General features: G+C 40.7%; 1 protein-coding gene across 1 annotated transcript in view; it reads right to left on the reverse strand.

Moving 5' to 3' along the window:
• Positions 1 to 1,056, reverse strand: part of LOC109962884 (zinc finger MIZ domain-containing protein 1-like) — a 109,629-nt gene extending 108,573 nt beyond the window's left edge. Inside the window, 1 exon segment of the mRNA XM_020604966.1 lies at positions 734 to 1,056. The gene's annotated coding sequence lies outside the window, so the exon portion shown is untranslated.
• Between the last annotated feature and the right edge of the window lie 20,756 nt (positions 1,057 to 21,812).

The following is a 21,812-nucleotide window of genomic DNA, read 5'->3' on the forward strand; positions in this document are numbered from 1 at the left end:
GGAATTTGGGGAGTCAACTTGTTAAACTCCTATGAAACAAGAATGACCTGCAGCTGCAAGATAACTGCAGGCCGTAACATAGATGTATATATATCCAATGCTACACACATGTGTTGCTATTAAGTCAGTGTTAATGAAGTTGTGTAACATAGATGTATATATATCTAATGCTACACACATGTGCTGCTATTAAGTCAGTGTTAATGAAGTTGACAAATCAACATTTCATTAAAGACACAATCCGCGTGATGCAGTGAGTGTTGTGTTGCCTTGCCCACAGCTGTTCTTCAGTTTGCATGTATCAGCAGCATTAAACCCACATTAGACAAACCATGTGCACATCAGAAGCCAAAAGGTGTAAGCAACATCTACCTCTAGACCTTGCGAGCACACACGCGCACCGCGGCATGATTCATTCTGCAAGCAAAATGCATACAGACCGCTACAATGTAGCGTCCGAGCCCCAACGCTTTAACAACGCGGCATCTTACTACCGAAATGCACAACCTGCTCAACAGCCAGCCGCTTCAATCCCGGTGGCAGAGCAGCGTGATAGTAAATAAAAAGCTGGGCTTTATAATAACAGGCTCCGACGTGCTGCTCTGTGCCACTTCAAGTGGTCACTCTATTGTTGAGAAACAATCTGAGCCAAAGTGGAAACAAAACCTTCCCGAGACAAGAGGCTCGCAGCGCGACGCCGGGAACAAGCAACGTTAAGTTTGCAGCTACTCACCGGGTTATTAAGCAAAGAAAGTCCTCGGTAATTTTCGGCTCTTCTCTTTTAAATATCTTCCCCCTCACGGCCACTGAGAAAAGGCTCAACGTCAGTGGCTGAGTAACTGAATAGACTCGGAGAGAGCGCAGTAAGTTGAAGTGTCAAATTACATTGGCTATTCTATTACCAAAGGGACCTATGCTCGGTGGCTGCCGACAAAATGTGTCGCGGATTCTAAGCGGACGCGAAGCCATCGGGAGAATCCGGGAGCGGAGCTGGACTGTCGCTCGGCTCAGCAGCCATCTGGTCCACTGGATCCGCTGGAGTGGCCCGCTCCGACCGTGGTGCCACCCGGGTCCACCGCACCGTGGAGTCCCTGTATCTGTGGATTTTAAATGGCTACACGTTGTTAACAAGTAGTTCCACACATCTCTTTACTGATTAAATAAAGAACAAACAATGTTACTGGCTTTTAAAAACAACCGAATTATATTATTAGGCTATTATAGAAGAAGAAGATAGTAATTGCGACACAAATGTTTAAATTGGACCCCCTTTACCGTAGTGCCTTAAAACAAAGAAATGATAGTAAGCTACTAATAACCTGCAACATGTAAAACAAGCAGGCCTCTAATAACAGATAAAAGAATATCACAAATATAACGCACAGTCAAAGTAAGAGTACATTTTACATTTTTAAAAATGTGCACCAAGTAAAACTGATATTTATATGCACAGCTATTTAAGAAACTACTGGTTATAGTAAATAATAATAAAAATCATTATCATTATTTTTTATTCGAATTAACTAATTACAAAATGCTAATACGGCCTGAATGTTATCTGAACGTAGTAATATAAAATAAACATCTACTATAATTCACATATTAGACTCGTAACAACAAACGCACGCACACAAAGAGCGCGCTGACGCACACACGTGATCCTCCTCGGAGCCGACGCCTCCCTCCGTGTTTTGCAGGCCGCCGCTCTCTGATGGAAAGCTCCGAATAACAAAGACGGCTGAGCTCTGACGTCAAGGAGCCATGGCTGTGCCAGGCAGCATCCAGACTCCAGTCCACACACACAGACCATCTCCTGACACTGAGGCCTGTTTGGAAGCCCCCACCCCACCCACGTCAAAAGTTATAAACACACTGCCCTGACTGATTAACCCTCTAAAGATGGGATGTAATTGAGTCACTGTGAAGCTTTCTCTCTCAGAAGCTCTTATACAAGAAGTCACCCTAAAACTGACACTCTGCTGGTGTGTCTGGAGTCCCCTGAGCCTCTGCTTCCTGGCCTGGGTATCTAGCCCAGCTGTCTAAGTTAAGGGGGGAGGGATGGGCTGGAACAATAGGCGCCATTTGTCCTGCTAAAAGGTGACAGGAAGCATTGATTTCAGCCTGTTCCAGGCTTGTAAGCAACCCCTGAATTGGCTAATGTGAATATCCCTCTAACGGAGATTGGAAAGTTGTAGGTGATTGTGATTCACAGCAGTTGTACAGGGATGCAGGAGCAAAGTTTTGATTCCTGGATGCCAAAGCCCCATCAATTTCATTGAGCTGTTAACTGCAGTAAAGCCCTCTCATGTTCAATAGGTGACTGCTGCAAGGTGCAACATAAAGAGCTTAAATCTGCTGAAAGGCAACCATCACAAAAGGTAGTAGGAAACAAAGAACATATGTCAAAACTAGAGTTAGAGCTAAATGATGAGCAATTCAAAAACCAGCCTAACCAGATAAAGATATTTAAGTTAAAGTGTGCAGCAGTTGAAGTGCACAAAGTAAAACAAATGGGACTTCCCCTCTGAACAATACATAAAATATGGTTCAAGTGGTTTCTAATAAATATAAGGGCAACTTTTCAAGCAAAATCCTGAGTATGAGGTTAAATGTTGAACTGCATTTATAGACTCCAAATAAAAGCCTGATGTAGAAGACTGAGTTGTGTAGCGTGATACTTCAGCTAATTTTAAATGCAGGTAGGCAGCTGGTCAGTGCTCTTACTGCCTGGTAGGAATCCCTAAATTGTTGCCTTTAAATAAGCTTTAAAATAGCTCTCATTCACCAGTTTGTCTCACACTTGGAACAGGTATTCTTGTATGGTGAAACATTTAAGGAACCAAAGTACCATCGCTTTTCTTGGGCTTAGCCATAGCTGTAGCCACACTTCATTAAAATAAGCAGTTGGTGCATGTTTCAGCGTATGAAAAGGTATGAATTAATTACTGACCATTCTCTGAGCTTTTTATAAAATAACTGACCACTATGCTTAAATATGAAGTCTCCACTGTTCCACTGGAATGTATTGAAAGGGACCAACCTGCCAGACCTGTGATCACAGTGTTGTGACACTTCCTCTCTTGAAATGATGTGATGTCTGTGATATACACCAGAGCAGGACAGACACACCAATCCAGATATAGAGGGGAATTTTCCTTATCTGGGTCGAGAAGACTGAGTCAAAAACATTCTGTCAGTGAAATGCTTTAAAAAAGATATGCAAAGTGATGTCTAACATTGCAGCATCAGCACTGCACATTGAGTGCAGGCATCAGATTTACCCAGAATGTTTCAGGAGCGTGCTGGTCCCATGGTTAATACTGTCAGCCCACATGCAGCTTTTCTGAGTGGAGTTTCAGTGTTCCATTCATGTTGACTTTTGTTTATTCAGGTTTTCTTCTCCTGTTGAAACTAATGGATTGGAGACCAGGGAACTTTAAAGCAGTACATACAGCAGATGTGGATTGTACAAAACTGCAGTTTTAAGGCTGAATAATTAATATTTTTATATTAAGAACACTGACACATACACAGTGGACATGGCGTCTCCCCATTCCCCTCCACTATACAAAAGTGAAGCCAAAATATTGTGAATATGGCAGCTTCCATCTTACTTTTTTTGCAAGGAGATTATGCACAGTAGTGTCCAGAGGTGGAGTGACAGCGTTGGACCACCAATTAGAGCTGTCAAATCTACTGAAATGCACAACATTTGATAACATCACATAACTTATTAAAAACAAACCTACCAGAAAAATAACCACTTAGACACACATCAGCATGAAAATATCTACCAAAAACCACAGAAATGACCTCTGGGAAAAATTTTGTTTGAGTTGTACTTTGAGTTTTTAGATGGCTCATGCCCCATCTGCTAACATGGGGGAGGCTGGATTTATGACCTATACTGCAACTGACCACCAGAGGGCGATCACCTTTTGATGGCTTCACTTTTTGGAGCTCTTAGCCTGTCCATTGTTTTTACAGTTGATGATTAGGAATGGAAACAAATTGCTATATGTAATGTAAAGGGGATTACTTTATCACCTGACTGATGCTTCCCTCAGGTCCACTAAGCATTATTTGGTTTTCCGGTCTGCAGCTTCACTGTTTTGGTTCAATCTCACAGCTGTCATCAATCTATTTGCACCTGCAAAAAAGCTTAGGTAGACCTACTGTACACTACCTGACCAACACCAAATGACAAACACAAAGTTAGCAAATAACTAGTAAACACAAATGGCCATTTAGTATCAAAGCACAGTGAAGATCAAAATCAGAGAGAGAGTGAATGCTTGACTTAAATTCACAGAATGGACACAGACATAGCTAGTAAAAGTAAATGAATTCAGTCTGTTGCTGGTTCAAACTTTTTCATTCTGTTGGGTACAAAAGTAAGCAACATCAGTTTTCCACATCTAGTTTCCCCATCATGTTAAATAGGGTGTGTTAAAAATGTGTGAGTTATTTAGATCAACATTTAGTTTAAGAAGCAATTATTCATTCTTATATTTTCTCACTTGTACTTTTTGTCTCTTAACTTTTCAGTTGAAGTGTTGTTCGTCACATGTAGATAAAGTTTCAGAGACTTACAAAACACATTTATGATGGCCAGCTCCCATTGGATTCTTACACAAAACAGTGTGACCTTTGAAAGTTCAGGCAGGGAGCTGTCTGTGTTTTCATGTACAGTTCCCACCTGGTTTATGAATGAACAACCACCAGGCTCCAGAGACCAGCCCGCATCCTCCACAACCCACTAAATACTGGCTGCCTTCCAGTCCACATGTGTTCACACAATACTGACTTTGCTCTGCTGAGGACAGAGAGCTCATGCTGCTCGTGTCTGAAAATATGGAGAGAGATAGTGGTGGAGCCGTACGTTCCCGAGGGTCTACTTACTATGATATTCAAGAGCTGTGTTTGCATATTTTGTTTCACTTTCTTTAACTGAAACATGAACATTTGAGATAAATGTAGAAAAATAGATTCTATGCTTTCATTTTTCCAACCCTCTTAGGTTCATGTGCATCCTTCCCAAAACAAGTGTGCTGTGTTACTTTGAGTCTGTTGTGTTTTGGGATTTTGTGTGAGCTAGTGATAGCACACTGCAGACTGAACACTGGAGTCTGGTCAACAAATAGGATTGCAAAGGATGGAGGGAGTCAGCAGGGCAAAGAGGAGAAGGCAGAGGAGGACAGCACTCTGCAAACTGAAGAGATGACTCCTGCACTCCATTTGACAAAAAGACATGAGGGAAGTGTGTTAAACACCATTGATCCTCATTACAGCAGCAGAGGCAGACAGCGTGAGAAGACACACACACCTAGGCAGGTTATAGTGAAGCCTCCTGATGATTTCTTCCCTTTGTTTTTTTTCCTGCACCTTTTTTTTTAGCAGCACCAGCAGAAAGCTGGCTGCCAGCACACCGTGCTGCTCTGCTTTTAGGGGAACAGAGAGCCAATCAATATGTGCTCACACAGAGGGAAGAGCATTCAAAAAACCGACTGTTCCCTCAGGCCACAGGCAATGAAGAAGTGGGAAAGACAGAGAGAGACAATGCAGAGAGAGCAAAAGGCGAGGGGGTAGACAACATATTTCCTTTGCTACTATATACTGATAGAAATAACATGATCACTGGAACTCTGACATGCAGCAAATATAACTGGGACTGTAGCTCACTGCAATGCACAAATGAAATTATGTTTAAAAATATCACAACAGAGCTTCAATCCATACATTTATTCTTTTCAGGCAAATTTTTTAGTAATTCAGAATTAGAGCTGAAATAATTAGTCAATTAATAGTTAGGTGATCAACATAAAATTAATTGGCACCAACTGATGTCATGATTTCCTGGACATTTCCTGTTTTTGACTTTTATTTTGAAGTCATTTCCAGTGTCATACCACCCTCATCACCAGCCGCAGCTTGACTCTGTCTCTGATTGGCCTCAGTTAGCCTATATACACCTGTTGCTTGCTGTCACTACCTTATATTCACCTCACCTCCCTCAGCCTGTTTCCGGTTCATCTGTTCACATTACCGGGGACACGCTCCACTTACGCTCCATTTTGGTTTTTCCTCTGCCTGTTCTGAGACCTGGACACCTTCTGCTCTGCCCTCATCTGGCTTTTGCTCTTTGTACTTTGTACACTTCGCTCTCTACGCTTACAGTTTTTACACTTTCAGTCTAGTTAGTTTTCTGTTTTTGTATTTGGACTCCTCTCCTTAGGGGTAATATTCACTCTAGCCAGGTACATAACACAACTTTCAGTACTAGTTGACAATTTCTAGCCAAGGCCAGTAGTGTGTAAATCTTAGTCTCAATCCACCATCTTATCTGCAGTTGCAGGTCCCTCTTTGTTCATACAGACTTTCTGTTACTTACCTGTCAGTCTAGTTATTCTGTTGAGCTGCATCCTAAGCAAATACTTACTAGTAGCCTGACCAAGTCTAATTTCTCATATGTGGTGTTCAGTGAATATACTTACTAGTTATTTATTCTTAATGGATACACAAAATTACAAGAGAAATATATAAGGATCATAACAGCAAAACCAACCATCTTTTTAGAATATTCTTTAGCAAACTATTTTTCATTTTAATTCACAGATGGGTAAAATGACTAAATATCAGTTTTCAGCACTCAAATCTTGTCTTACTCTTCATGATTCATTTCATCTGTCAAATTCTCAATTACTTGTTTCACCTCTTACGCAACAAAAGTGAGTTACATTGTTTTATTTACAGGTGCTATTTAGTTATTTGTTTCTTCATGGTACAGTGCCGCGCTGTTATAGATGTTTTGTCATGTACTGGAAATTATGTATAATTTGCGTCAAACAATCCCTGCATGGCAGATTGAGCTCACAGTGGGTGTTCCACTTAATAAAATCACTTAGTGTAACAATTCCCACCTTGACATCCCTCTGTTCTGTCTCAGAGGAAGAGGTTTAGGTATATTGCTGTGCTGTGACTTTTTTGTTTTCCTTTTATGTATTACCTGACAGGAGGTTAACTAGCTATTTCCAGCCCCATTATTCTCCTGTAACTCCAGGGCAGAGTGAAAAGTCAATTATAGTCAAAGCACACTGTTTGTCAGAATCCCAGGCTTGTGATATACTCTGCCGAATCGTTTTCTGCTAAATGTGAGCGTTTAATTATTGGCAAGGCATTACAGGGCTTAATGAGATACCGCAGTAAATTGCATTGTGGTTCCATATGCACTAATAAAAAGCATCTCAGCAGCTCCTCAACAATATCAGAGCAAGTCTGTCCAATGCTTTGACATTTAAGTAAGATGCTCCCCTTATCATAGAAGATGGTTCCAGCTCCTCAACTGGGAAATGTCACATGTCTTTTAAGGTCAGGTTGAATCTCTTCCGCTATTTTTCATTGAAGGAGCTTAACTGAGTGATTTTGCCTTATGATAATTTGCTTCTTCTAGGTATTGACATATTGATATACAGTACATGATCTAAGGCAGCATATACAGTAGCTCCGCAATGTAATTCATAAGTAAAATGCAATCCTGATTCTCTTGCACTGTTGTGTATCATCAGGCTTTCTTGGACTTATTTTCTTGGAGTTTCTTAGTGAACCTACTTTCTTCTCTACTTTTTTTTCTCTTGCCAAATCCCAGTAGTGCTGGTGATCACTTGTGAACCTGGTGCAGGTGTTGTTTATGGGTGACAAAACAATACTGATAGCAGAGCAAGAGCTTTTCAGCTTTTCATTTGAGAAAAAAAGTAAGTGCTAGGCCTCTTTACTGAAAAAACAGCATATCTCATGGCTTCACTACATTATTGTTGTGGTGAGAAACCAGTATCTCTGCCTCTTCTCTAGTGGATATCTCCCAGTGTTGGTGCAAACTGGTAAGTGCAGAAAGAAGCTCTAGCTCTTTTTAGAAAAAGTGAGAATAAGTTTTTCTCTGATGTTTTCAAGCACTGAAACATTTTCTGCAATCAGAACAGTCTGAATACCTGTTGGACACTACTGTGCAGTAACAGTACACTGTCACAGAAATATATGATTACTATCAGAATCACTGTGCTATTATGACTCTTGGTGAGCGCTGTATTATTTGCTGTTGTACTTGGTGGGTTGATACCAATTTTGTCTCTGTGCCTTCAATAAACACATAGGTCTATGATATGGTACAAAGCATAGAGAAATACAGCTTAATGCAATTCCATATATACAGTACTTTATTTCCATGCTGTGTCTTCTAAGCTGGTTTCTAAAGTTATCTACAGCAGTGGTACCATGTTGCAGATGCACAGACCCACACATCCAGACCCTCAAGACAACATCTACTTCTGCTGCTTTACAACTCCTCTCCTCATCCACCAGTCTGTTTGGCAGGGGTTGCCAAGCAACAGGCTGTGTAAACACAGCACCTGACATGTCGAAAGAGAGAGCAACCAGGCGCTCAGGCACTTGTCAGCATATCTCTGTCAACTCTACTTGCAAACATGCACTTATCATGCAAAACATAAAAGTACACTCCCACATGTGTACATGGAATAGTTTAATCTTCTTGGAAATATAAGCTACCATACCCAGTTTAGGGATTTGAGGTTTCATTTGTGATGCAACCTGTAAATAAGTATTTAAGTCAGGATAGAGTGGATAAAACAACAGCATATCATAATAAATGGGTACTTGAATAGACAGACTTTGTCAGAAGAGTGTCACAGTGAGGCAAATCACAAAAAGCTACAGACACAATAATGTGTAATATAATCCACACCCGTATTTTTAGTGAGTCCTCTATTGTTTTTATCAGCGCTTTCAGTGTCAAGGTCAAGGGTAGTTTTATTATCATGTAAACAGAGCAGGATGGAGGAGCAAAATGCAGTTATAACCCCTCCACATGCTACATAAAGTATTTTAGACAGCAAAAAATAATTCCGATAAGGGCAAGGAATAAAACAGTAACAAATTTTAAATCTAAAAAATCTGTTTACAAAACCTTCAAATGAAGAATCTCTGCAATAAGTACTACAAGTGAACATTCGCAACAACACAGCTGCAAAGAGATTGCTGTGTTGTTAAGTTGTGCTGTGGAGTCATTTTACAGTGTCAGTATGTAAGTATTGTGGCATTCTGCGCTGAATGAGACTAAGCAGATGACATGAAAAAAGGAGTTCTTCAACATCAGATATATGCTAGTAAAAGATAATACTCTGTATAATAGGGCTCAGTCTTTATTCTTGATTTCATGGGACCAGCCAGGGAAATAAATGTCCCAGTAGTTCAGTATTTGCACTGCAATGCGTACAGCAACAGTTAAGAGAAGTGATGCTTGAGTTTCAGTCCTTATTTGTACTATTGTGAAGGAGTTAATGCAGCTGAGTAGTCTCACAGCCCGAGGGAAGAAGCTCCACAACAGCAGATACTTTTGTGTCACTTTACAGATGGCAGCAGGGCGAACATGCTCCTGCTGGGTGCTGTCCGTAAACTGGGTACTAAGGTGCTGCTGATATTCTCAGCTGCAGACACTTGCAGTGCATTACCATGCCAGTTTCAAGGATTTTTTTTAAAGCCACTGCTGTAAAATCATTTTGTTGAGGTGAAATATTTAAAGGAAAATTAGGCATGAACAGTGACAGCTGATAAATACCACTGACTTTGGTCGTCCACTGACTGACCATCATTAGGTCAAGATACAGACATTAATGGTTGACAGAGGCTTCATCCCAGTGACTTTGGTGATGCCCTCACCTTTCTAGCAGTGCAGATCCCAGTTTTTATTCATCCAGTGCAGCATGTCACCATTTAACATTAGACTTAACACTACATTTTATACAAACATTTATAGTTCCCACAGGATAAATACTACTGACTTTGGTCGTCCACTGACTGACCATCATTAGGTCAACATTTTAATTTGCCTGGTACTTTGGTTTGTAACCTGCAAAACTAAAGATACTCCCATCAGCCTCAGCTGTAGCTTCTGTTTAATGCTCCTTAGCACCACCCCAGCCCCACTGTTGTTGCAGTGATATGTACCTTCACTCTGCCTCTGTGTAGTCAAAGGCCACACCAGCCTGCCCAGTGTTTGATTGATTGTTGTTGTTTGTTTTGTCCTGATGCTTTGCTTTTCTCTCTCCTCTATCCACTATCAACCAGTCGAGGCAGAAGGCCGCCCACCAAGAGTTGTGGTCTGTCGGAGGTTTCTTCTGTTAAAGGGAGATTTTCGTCCCTACTGTCACTAAGTGTTTGCTCAAAGGGGACGTGTTGTCTTTCTTTATATTATTATGATTATTATTAATAATATTAATAATAAGGTTTAGGCTTTACTATGTAAAGTGCCCTGAGATGATTTTTGTTGTGACATGGCACTATACAAATAAAACTGAATTGAATTGAATTGTGTTTTTAAACTGATGTTTGTGTCACTGTGGGCAGTTCAAGGAGTGGCTTTCCCATTGATCTATTTCCTACAAAGGACAGAGTTCAGAAACTAAATGGATTTCATCTATCTATTATCTGATGTGACTTCTCCTCCTTAAAAGGATATAGATTTTCTGCCACTGATCTAAGGAGTCAGGTAGAGCTGAGGATCTCCTGCTTCTAAAAGTTGCACCCAGTGGATTTTCTCTCCTCTGTAGTATCACAGACAAAAAGGTTGTACTGTGCTGTGTAAACTTTAAGCTGACATTTATCTTTGTTGTAACCATGAAATCCTGTTTTACAACACAAAGAATGTGTTAATTATTTTCAACTTGGGCATGCTAATATAGCATCAGAAGAATCATTTGTCTTCAGTTTTTTCTGTTTTGGCCTGACCAAATTGGATGCGAGGCCCACATCCTTTTCACACAATGCATTCTGCAGCCACTATTAGCACTATTACTGTGCTCTCTCCTTAGTCCTTCTATCAGACTCCCTGCAGTTGGCCAGTGCTGATAACGCCCCACCAAGATGACCAGGGGGTCACAATTTCACCACTGAAATCAGCGGCAGAGACACGCCACTGTGTCCATCAGAGTGTAACTTCAGGCTGTTTCTGCAGTGTTGTCATTTCCCAGGCAGTAGGATGCTTTGAATTAATCTGAAAAACAAGGATAGCTCAGGCAGTTGTCAGGGTTGACCCTCCTCTTGGCCACTATCTCTAACAAAAAACGCACGAAGGCTGAATGCGGTTACAGAATTTCACAGCTTAACAGAGTGATAGAGGTGAATATTTAGCTTTTTCTTAAAAGCTTAAATAAAATTTTATGACTATCTTTATTTAAGTTGAGAATAAAAGATGCTGTGGTTGGTCGGTGTCATAGGCATTTATGATTTACTGTACTGTTTAAGCACCTACTGTAATTATTTCCTCTTAATAAGGAATTATACAATTCATATCTAATTATCATGTTAGGATTTCAAGTAAGCCTGTGTTACTTCTGCTTTGAAAATATTTCGCAGCATACCAGATCACAAACCACAAACCAAGATATCTGTAAGATAAACACAATTTAGACACAAAAATATATATTTATCACTGGCATGAAATGATTGCAGTGATTTTGAAGTTGCACCAATCATAAAGGATTAGCACCCTCTGTGTGTGTGTGTGTGTGTGTGTGTGTGTGTGTGTGTGTGTGTGTGCATGTTATCATGGAGTATCTGTGTGTAGAATAGATTTGTATATAAAATCTTGACAATTCCGTTCGCACTCAGTGAAATAAATCCTATTCAGTCCAACAACCGGTTGGCACAGCCTTTTGTTTGTCCATGACTAAACAAACAGGAGCTAGAACACTGAATCAGCCTCTGTGTTTTTTTCTGTTGTGTGTGTGTGTGTGTACAGCAAACTGCAGCTATTACTGTCATGTGAATAAATCAAAAATCAGCTGAAATGGCTCTCTATAGTGCCCTTGAACAAAAATCAGGAGTGTAGATGATGCCACTCCAATTCAATACTTAACCACTACAGAAAAACTGTAGGTTGTGTTAAAGTGCCAGACACAACACAAGCATAAAATTAAAAATAATAAAAACAAAAAACTTCACCAAGAATGAAAAAGACAAGGTGAGAATGTGTAAAATACAAAGTCAGCAAAGAAAAATATGCATCTAATACAGAAAAAGAAACGCTGCATGTCCAACAAACAGAAACCTCTGGACACTAAGCACTAGGCTAGAAAAGAACCGGTTTGCATGACATGTATGTGAAAACCCAGCTATCATCAAGAAGGAGGTTTCTGATCTGACAAACATTTCCAACAAATCCTCAAAACTGAACAACAATTATACTGTAGATCATTTGTCTCTACACTCTCTTGAAGCATTTCCCGAATTTGTGCCCCTTCAGCAGAAGGCGATATGCCACAGACAAATTGTTCTAAATCAATTACTGTATTTAAGCTAAATGACCATTTAATTTTAAAGCTACGTCAACATTTTATCGTTTATATCCTTCGTCATGCTTCAGTTTTCTGCATAACCACTTGATTCTTTGTTACAATATATAATACAGACCTGTGCACCAATGCAAGTAAAAAAAAAAAAAAAAACTTGAGCAAAAAAACCTACGACAACAGCAGTTAATTGTAATGACAGTAGAAACATTATGATGAAGAGTCTGGAAATTACGTAATTAAATTATATGGAATTATTCGGCAGAAAGCCAGTTAAGCTTGAGGTTCAAAAGGACACTTGACATTACACAATGACATCCTAAGGACACTGCAACAACCACGCACACGCACAGACACACAGGTGTTTCATTTCAGCATTATGTCGTTTCCAGCTGTCAGAGGTGGCTTGTTGTTCTATAATGATGATCAAGCGCTTCAATCCAGCAGCCTTTTCTGTTTGCAGGCTAGGAGCCCTGTTTGCCAAATGATAAAAGGCTTTTTATGATCCTGCCTTTCTCTTCCTATATGTATTCTCTGACATATGCTGTCCCCTATATTTCCCTGACCCTTCTTTGAACCCAAAACATTCATTTAAAGCAGTGGATAAGCAGCAGGGTGCGGATCTCTGCTCTGGGACCTCTTGGCACTCAGCTGTGTACTAAAAGAACACTTATCCCCACTCACCCACATCAAATTCATTTTCTGGCATTGACGGGGAGCAGCACCATGGTATGATCACTTCGAGTCAAGGTAAACTGCCAATAGTACACCGCATGAAACAAGATAAAACATGAAATATGTTGGCACACATTCAGTGGTGTGTGTGTCTCCTTTGCAATCTTCCTCTAACTTCCTCGCATTTTCTCTCATTCTCACTTGAGCTTTAGTGGTGCCATAACCCCCAAAAGGCAATTACCATGACAACAGCAGCAAAGATTTGCACAACAGTAATTAGTGTGCTTAAAAAAATGAAGGAAATTAAACAATTTTGTCTGAGAATTGATATGACACACATCAGAGTGCACGGTGCAGGTCTGGGGATGAACCTGTCGGTAAAAACGAGGAGGTGAAACATATCTGAGCTGCTGTAGCGCACAAGGAGAAAAGCAGAAGGCTACTAGCTGTATCAGGTCAGTGTATTAAGATGTCCATTAATCACTATAATACAGTGGAATCAATGAGTTGTGCAGCCTGTCTCTGTGGAAGTGATGTCACGCTCATGTCTGTAGTAAAAAAAATATGGTGGAGAAGGGACTGCTCCTAGTCTCAGCAGGGCTGCAAAAAATCATAAAACATCATCTGATGAAGAGACTCTTTCTTCAAGTATGTAAACAGTGGCTATGGCCCTTGATTCCACAGCAGGGAGAAAAAATGGAAGAGCCATTTGTTTTATTTTTTTCCTCATTCTTGTTGAAATTCCCACTAGTTCATTCTGAATCTCATTGCCCTGGATAGCAGCTTGTTGGAGGTGTGTGCAGGCTCACCTCCAGCCTTGCTCAGCTGCTGTAATAGATGTGTTTGTTGCTAAGTGGTGGTTGTAATGGGATGCTTGTTTGCCTTGCTCAGTGCACTTTCATCCTTCACTGTAGTGCTAATGCTAGGCAGCAATTTGTCTCACGGCTGCGCTGCTTTCTGGTACGCAAAGAAAACAAAGATCTGGGGCGACGAGCAACATCTTACACTCTGTGTGCACATCTGACTGTATGTTTAACATGTAGGATGAGTATTTGTAGTCATTTGCCACCAATGAGGAGGTGAGAAGGTCATATCACTTTCTGCCTAAGCTCATCATTTTATGCTGCCTTTGTGCAGATCATAAAGGGTTCCCTGTAGGCTGCACTTCAGTACTGAACCACCATATATAGTACATATACTGCAGACCTCCATAAATAGAAGAGAATGAGAGATGGGCAGAGGTGGAGATAAGGGTAAAGATAGCACCAGGTCTCATCCCATACACTCAGACTGTGACTGGCCTCAATGAATCACCTAATCATGAATAATCTTCATCGGCTGCCTCCAAAGAAAAGTCCTGCTGCTTTCTCACAAGCACCCCAAGCAGTAATTCCTATTCAGAGGCCCCTTAGTCTCTTCTACAGTCATCATCTGTGTGTTTGGGTATCTTGTCCTCTACACAAGATGACCTGAGCAGAAAGCAGAAACAGACTTCTTTAACTTTGGTGTGATGAAGTGACATGTTCATTGTTATTGCACCATTAAAGGCTCTTGCTACTAATTTCTATTGTCACTGCAACCTGGATGTGTGGATTTGTGTAGACAAACATGAAGCATTATAGAAGATGTAACCTTGTTTGGTCAGAAGATGTGCTGTTTGCTATTCATGTAATTAGTATCCTGATCTCAGGGGAGATGTTTTTAGTGTATTTGCACACCATTACTGTCATGATGAAATGAGCAAAATCGGAGCTCATGTAATTCAGAAACAGAACCCAGACTCTGTCAACAAATATACTTTCACCTCGGTTCCATAGTCACACCAGTGAGGACCGAAATGTACAGTTTAACAACTAATAAATACATTTGATAATTGGCTTGGAAAATTCACTTTAAGTATGCGCCAGCTGGGGATTTGGGCAATAATATCCATGAGACTTGATCGCCATTGCCATGAAGAGGGGGAGGGGGTATTCAGCTCTGGTTTGGTCTCCACCATCTCCTGAGAAATAGATCAGCCTTTTTAGCTACTAAATGATCCACTGTATTCACCAGATAGTCTCTTTGTCTGCCAATTACTGCTGGATATGCAGCGTACAGTAGGTTTATCTGCACTTGCTTACTAAAAAGAGCTGCTTATTGTTTTAGGAAACAGAGTTCATGAGAGCAGTGAGACTGAACATTATAGTAAATCGGCTGTAAAACCAGAATAATAAGATAAAAACAACTAAAAGAGTGTTGAGTTCTAGGGTTGGTGATAATTCTTTGTGTGTTTGTTGCTGTGAAGGTTTCATATTTGCACACCAATACATTTCTAGTAAATGGAAATATTACTTAGTGAATATTTTAGGGCCAACATCAGTGAGAAGTTTACTCCTATGCTTCCTGGGCTTTGTGTTTTTATTCATAGGGATCTGCTACATAGCAGTAAATCTACTCAGCAGGTGTCTCTGCCTGTGCACTCCACGGGGCTTTTTCAGTTCATTTGCATAAAGCAAACTCAATATCTGAGGTTTGCTTGGCGCCATATGCAAATGGGAACTTATGTCCAAATGGTGCTGGGGCTTGGGCAGGCAAGGAAATGTTACAGCCTGATGTGGTAATTAACTCTGGCAATGGTGAGTTGTATTTTGACCAGGGTTTGGTTGTGCATGGTCTGTTACTCAAAGACAAAGCTGTAGTCTGCAGCCCAGGGCTGCAGGTGACCACCACAAGAAGACCACAGGCAGACTCAATGTGTTGCTTCAGCACGAGTGAGTTGATTGTACCTCTGCAGAGAGCTGAATAGAAGAGCAGAAGAGGATTGAATTTTCTTGGGTGACCTCAGTAACAGTCAAAAATGTTGAGGTACAGCTTGACTTGGTGGTTTGCATGATAATATTACAAAGAATTTCTGAGGAGCCAGAGTTCATTTTCTCTCTAAAATTGTGAATTCATCATCATTAAGTAACTATGGGATGAACTCCTGGATGTGCGCTCAAGGGCATAAGCCAGGATCCAGTGAGAGGAAAGTGTAATCTGCCAGCAATGACACTGAGCGCTGACCCACGACCAAGGGCTGATGGGATACAATTTCAATCGACAGGCTCAGTCATTGGTAGGTACGGTCCTGAAGCGGGTCAGGGCATATTTCTCTGGCCTTCATTAATTGGTATTTTGACTACAGTCCTCTCTCTTGTGGTAGACCACCCGTCCACCCACATGAAGTCCTTGAAGTGTGACATTGCAATTACACTCACCATGACACATGGGAGAAAATCCCAATCTGCTAATAGAGATCTGGCCGGCCTCTTCCCCCCTCTATACTGAAAGGGAAAAGGAATTTTCAATAACATGGCCATTTATAGCTGCTACCACATGGCAGAGTGGAACTGAGAGCAGAAGGAGAACTACTTTTCACTACTGATGGTTGTATAAATACTAATGGTTTGACAATCAATGCAGCATTACAGTGCCCCTGGTAAATAGAATTATGATCTGGAACTATCAGTGATCAAATGATTAATGTGGTAAAGTATTAAAACAGCTCATTATGGTTTGACCATACAGAATATTTGCACAAAGAAAAGATCAGCAAAACAGAAACAAATATTCAGATAAGGTCAGTAGTATCTATGTAACATTGTATTTGTCAATGGTGAAATCAGTTTTTATGTAATAGGATCACTTATTAATTACCAAAGTGACTCATATGCATCAGAGAGGAGCCTATGTGATTGTCTATAATGAAAGCACACTTTCAGTATAATGCAAATAACACTGGCATTATTCAAACATTCTGTGATGGAATACTGTAATACAATAACAGAAATACAGTGCAGCCATAATAATTGTATACATAACCTACTGCATAATGTGTGAGGATTAAAAGATAGACTAATTATTTAGCTCCACACAAACTTGCTCATGGAAATAATCATCACACATATTCCATTAAATTGTTTTAATAAATACATATGTAGTGCTATTTCTTTGAAGCTATTGTTTGCCTGGTTGAAAAACATCACTCCTTTGAGGTTCTAGCATCTGCATATAAAGCGTGTGTCACTTCCCTCAAACGGCCATGAACTGAGATAAGACAGAAAACATTGCATGTGTGGGTTGTGAGGGGCAAAGTGTGTTGACACGCTCACATTGTGGGGACTCTGCCTTCCAGATGGAGACAAAACGCTGGTCCCCACCATCTGGGAGCACACTGCTTTGTGAGGACCAGAACTCACTTGTCACAAATAATTAATCAGATTTTACAAAATGATGGGGTGTAAGGATAGAGCAAGTGTTGGCTTTGGTTAAGTGTTAGGGTAAGGGTTAAGGTTATTCAAGTAGAGGTTCTGGATAAGGTTAGAGTAAGGAAATGAATGTAAGTCTACGTACGGACCCTTTATGTGATGACCACAAGGATGTGTGTGTGTGTGTGTGTGTGTGTGTGTGTGTGTGTGTATGTGTGTGTGTGTGAGAGAGAGAGAGAGATCTATACAAATCTGCCTTTTGCTCGGGGGCACAACTTGAATTGCATGACTAATAATACTTAATGACTAAGAAGATTCTCTCTTATGCAAACTCAGAATAATTCATTCTGTTCTAATTAAGAGAGGAACTGAGTTTACATACATGTAGGAAGTTTATCATAGAGTATTTGTGCTGTCAAGATGGTACTGTGCTACTCTGATCATAATGTCTGTGCAGTGAGATTGCCAGCCTGCACTTTGACATTCAGCATCTGTAGTAGATGAAGTTAAAAGTCTGCTAATGCTTCCAGTGGGTTGAACTGAATTGATTTACAGGCCATGTTATTTTACAAGTGTTCAAGTGGGTGTCTTTTCTTGGTGATCACATATATCAGTAATGATCAAAGTGTACTGAATAGTAGGCATGTGCAAACCCTCTCACCATTAGACTTTTTAAAATTGCCAGTGTATCCACTCATTGTATATCTTAATATTTTCTCATCCCACACTATCTTTCTTTCCTTTTTTTCTCATAAAAGTCATTCCCTTCTGCATCTTGTAAGCCTTTTTTTTCTGAGGAGGGCTATAAGTGGGACCCCATTTCTCTCCACCTCCTTATCCCTAAATCCAAGCTGGTTTCCATGAGAAACCAGGAGGAATGTGTTTCATTAACATTCTTTGTGCAATGCATATGCACTTCTTGTTCATCAAATCTAAAGCAGCTCACCGCCTCCCTAATCGAAAGCAGCCCATGACGCCTTTTAAGAGGGGCTCAAGTGTCTTCTAAGAAGCAGCATGTCCATATGAATGCCGCAAATGACCACATGTTTGAGTGTGTTGATCCGCAGCCAGTTTCATGTGATCCCTTAGCTAGTAAGTAAAAATACAAATCATTTTGGCAAGATTATTGGACAGAAACTATGTGGGCATGTGCTGTCAGCTTTTTAGAGGTGATTAACTGATCATGTCTCCAAATCAAACCTCAGATCTAATTTTTGTCTCTTTTTGGGGGGGAGTTTCTTCCCTCTGGGTTACATCTTGGTCCTGCTTCGATATGTTAACCCTTCTCACAGCCAGACGACAGCCAAGGGGCCTATTTCAAGTTTAGAAGAGTGAAGGAGCCCAGAGGTCATGAAATGACCTTTGGGGTAACGTGGCAGTGGTCGGGAAACACAAATAAGCACACGCAGAAACCAAAAAAGAAAAGGAACCTCATACAGCTGTCTGTCATCCAAATGCTTCACATGTTCTGAGTTGTGACATGCATCTCAACAAACATGGATACTTCAGTGACAGGAGAAGGATGAAGCCATTACAGCAGCAGATTTTCATCCCAACTCCAATTGGCTCATGAGAAAACTCTGCAGTTTGATGGATAGAGTCGCATCTTGTTACTAGGATGTGGTTATATCTGTGATGTGATATGTCTTTGAAGACATTTTTTTGACTTCTTTTAAAGGTATGAGGGCCTACATTCAAAGGGGTTGTTTATCGAAACTGCAGAAAACATGCTCAGTCTTAGTGTCTGGGAATGAAGATGGAGTAGTTTTGGTTTCTACAACTATGCAGCACAAACGAAAGCACATTCACCTCCATTGATTTGGACAGAAACCAGACAAATGGATATATCAAACCCTGGACACACAAAACAATCAACATGCCTACTACCATAAGTAAGTAGAAAATCGTAAGTGTTTTTAATTTGGATGAAGTGGCCATTTAAGATCTGTCACCTTTGCAACAGCCACATCGCATCCTCCACTTTATGACAAGACTTATAACTCTGACATATAAGACAGCCAGTACTGCTCTGACTCAAATGGCAACTGACACAGCAACCGGAAGGAACTTGGTTGCAGAAAACACAAAGCAGATCAAAAGCAGCTCTCGTTGATCTGTGTGGTCTCTTTGTGGAGCAGTGGATGTTGAGAGGCAGCAGAAAATCAGACATAAAGTCATTGATTTTCCAAAGACATGCCCAACCCCCGCCAAAACACACCCCTTCAGAGTCTGATGACTGGTGTGATGAACATGCACACCACCTCACATACAAACTCACTCCTCAAACCAGGAGCCCTGCCCCCCACCTAGGCCTGGCAGCCACCCCCTCTTCCCCTATCTCCCCTGTCTATCTCTCTCTCTCTCTCTCTCACTCGTTCCCCCTGTCTCATTTATGCTTTGGCGGAGCAGCTGCTGCCCAGAGAACTGAGGGAGCAGCATTCACATCTGAGCACATTAGTCACCAGATGTCACCTTTTGCTGCCAGGCCATCGAACATCCAGGCAGACAATGCCCCATGCATTCTGAGCATCTGACTTACGACGTCTCCTACAGAGGGGGCTGGGTGGCGCTCTGGACTCCAACAGCCACGGTTGATGGAGCTCAAACCCACGTCGACAGTGACACCTACAGCTTGTCCACACACACTTGAAGTGGGAAGCAACTCTTGAGTCATTAATATCAAAGACCGCCTTCAGATGCACAAGCTGATAAGGAAGCAGATCTCTATACAGACTGGATGAAAGGAGATAGATTTACCCCCAAACCTGCTAGTTTTTATTTTCACCAAGCATTTTATTTAAAAATGTGGAGAGAATTTTGAGTGTCTACCTGTTTTTCTGTATCCTAAATTTGTCTGAGTTCCTTAGAGATCTAAGTCATGGGGCGAGATGCTTTCTGACAACCCTGATGTTGCCTCCGACACCTGCGACAGATCTTCTGCTGTCACCTTGAGGGTATCAAATCTGTGTTCAGACTGAGAGATGGCAGCTCTGTGTGCTCTGCACCACAGACATAAGACGACAGTTTGCATGTATTTGCCAAAGTAGAAGGTCTCACTCAGAGAAGTAAACAGTGGTAAGAGTAAACAGAATAGGAACAAAGAGCCCAGAGGCACAATATGTATGAATTGCAGAATTCCATTAACTAGTACGTGTACTTTTTTAAGCCTCAGGTTGATTTTAAAGTTTTCTATTTCAAAATATGCATCTCTTTGAATCGGGTTCACTCACCCTCTTTAATAATTCATGGGGGTTGGGAGGGTTTACAAGGTATATATGAGGGATTATAAAAACGTATTCCAACAATTTAGCACTGCACTGATTATTGGACTCATAATGGACAGATTAAAAAATATATAACATATATATACGCAGCAGAATTAGCAGTATTGTCTCTTTTACACGATCGATTTTTTGTCCTTTTCAAAACTTGGCACCGCCATCCACTGCCCACTGTGCAACTAATCCAATATCAGTTCAGTCCAAACTACAGAAAGACCCAAGTTGTAACCTCAATTTTTGTATAATTCAGGAGTTTTCAACCAGTGGTCCGTGGGCCCCTGGTGGTCCATGAAGGCACTGCAGGTTGTCCTCGACCATACATTTAATAATGTAATTTTACTAAAAAAATAACAATTTTTTAAACATTTTAATATTATCAATTATTTGATAACAATCAATTATTGTTTATGAATAATCAAATTCATGTAAATAGATAAAATTTATAGAGGTCAAGGTGAATTCCACGATTAAAATGGTGGTCTATGTACTCCACAACGGGTTACTTCTTATACAGAATGGTGGCCCTCAGGTCACAATTAGTTGAAAGCTCCTGCTATAATTTCAAAATAATTTATTCACTAGATATTACTTTGCTGTAAGTTTCATGAGCCACAAAAGTTGGGAACATAGGTTTAAAACATCCTCTCAATACAGTTCAGTGAAACAGCCTCAAAAAATGCTCAATGTTATTGCGTCAATTTGGTGAAGTCATGCAACAATTAGATATTTCTTTAATCCTTGCTCTCTGTGTTCTGAAGTGTATGATGATGCACATACTAATAGTCAAACAAAACTTCATCTATATGTATGACCACAATTTCCTTTTAAAACACACAGCTAGTTTGCTTACAACTGTCATATATCCACAGATTAATGCCCTGTATCAGTCCAAACAACAATTTAAGTGCTCTTTTACCCCCATTGTTTATCCTTGTAACACCTTATCAGTAGCGTGATGCTTCCTCCTCCCTTGTTCTCCATCCTCTCTGCCTTTCTTTCCTTCCTTCTCTCCATATAATAAATGATGGGTGGCACTTTCCCCTCACAGCGCTATCTGCTACGTGGAGTCACCTCCAGACACATTAGCATATTTATCATCAGCTTCACAGACTTCAAAGTCGGTGCTTGCTTCTCAGAGACATGAGGAAGCGCCACCAGGAAGCCGGCGCAGATTGCAAAGCACTAGGTGTTCCCCAGGGATCAAATATCTGTTTAGGTAAGAGGAGGGGGGAGGCTATGAGCAGAATTCAATTCATTTATTTGCAGTG

This window comes from Monopterus albus, unplaced genomic scaffold (assembly GCF_001952655.1).
Source record: "Monopterus albus unplaced genomic scaffold, M_albus_1.0 scaffold69.1, whole genome shotgun sequence".
NCBI lineage: Eukaryota > Metazoa > Chordata > Actinopteri > Synbranchiformes > Synbranchidae > Monopterus > Monopterus albus.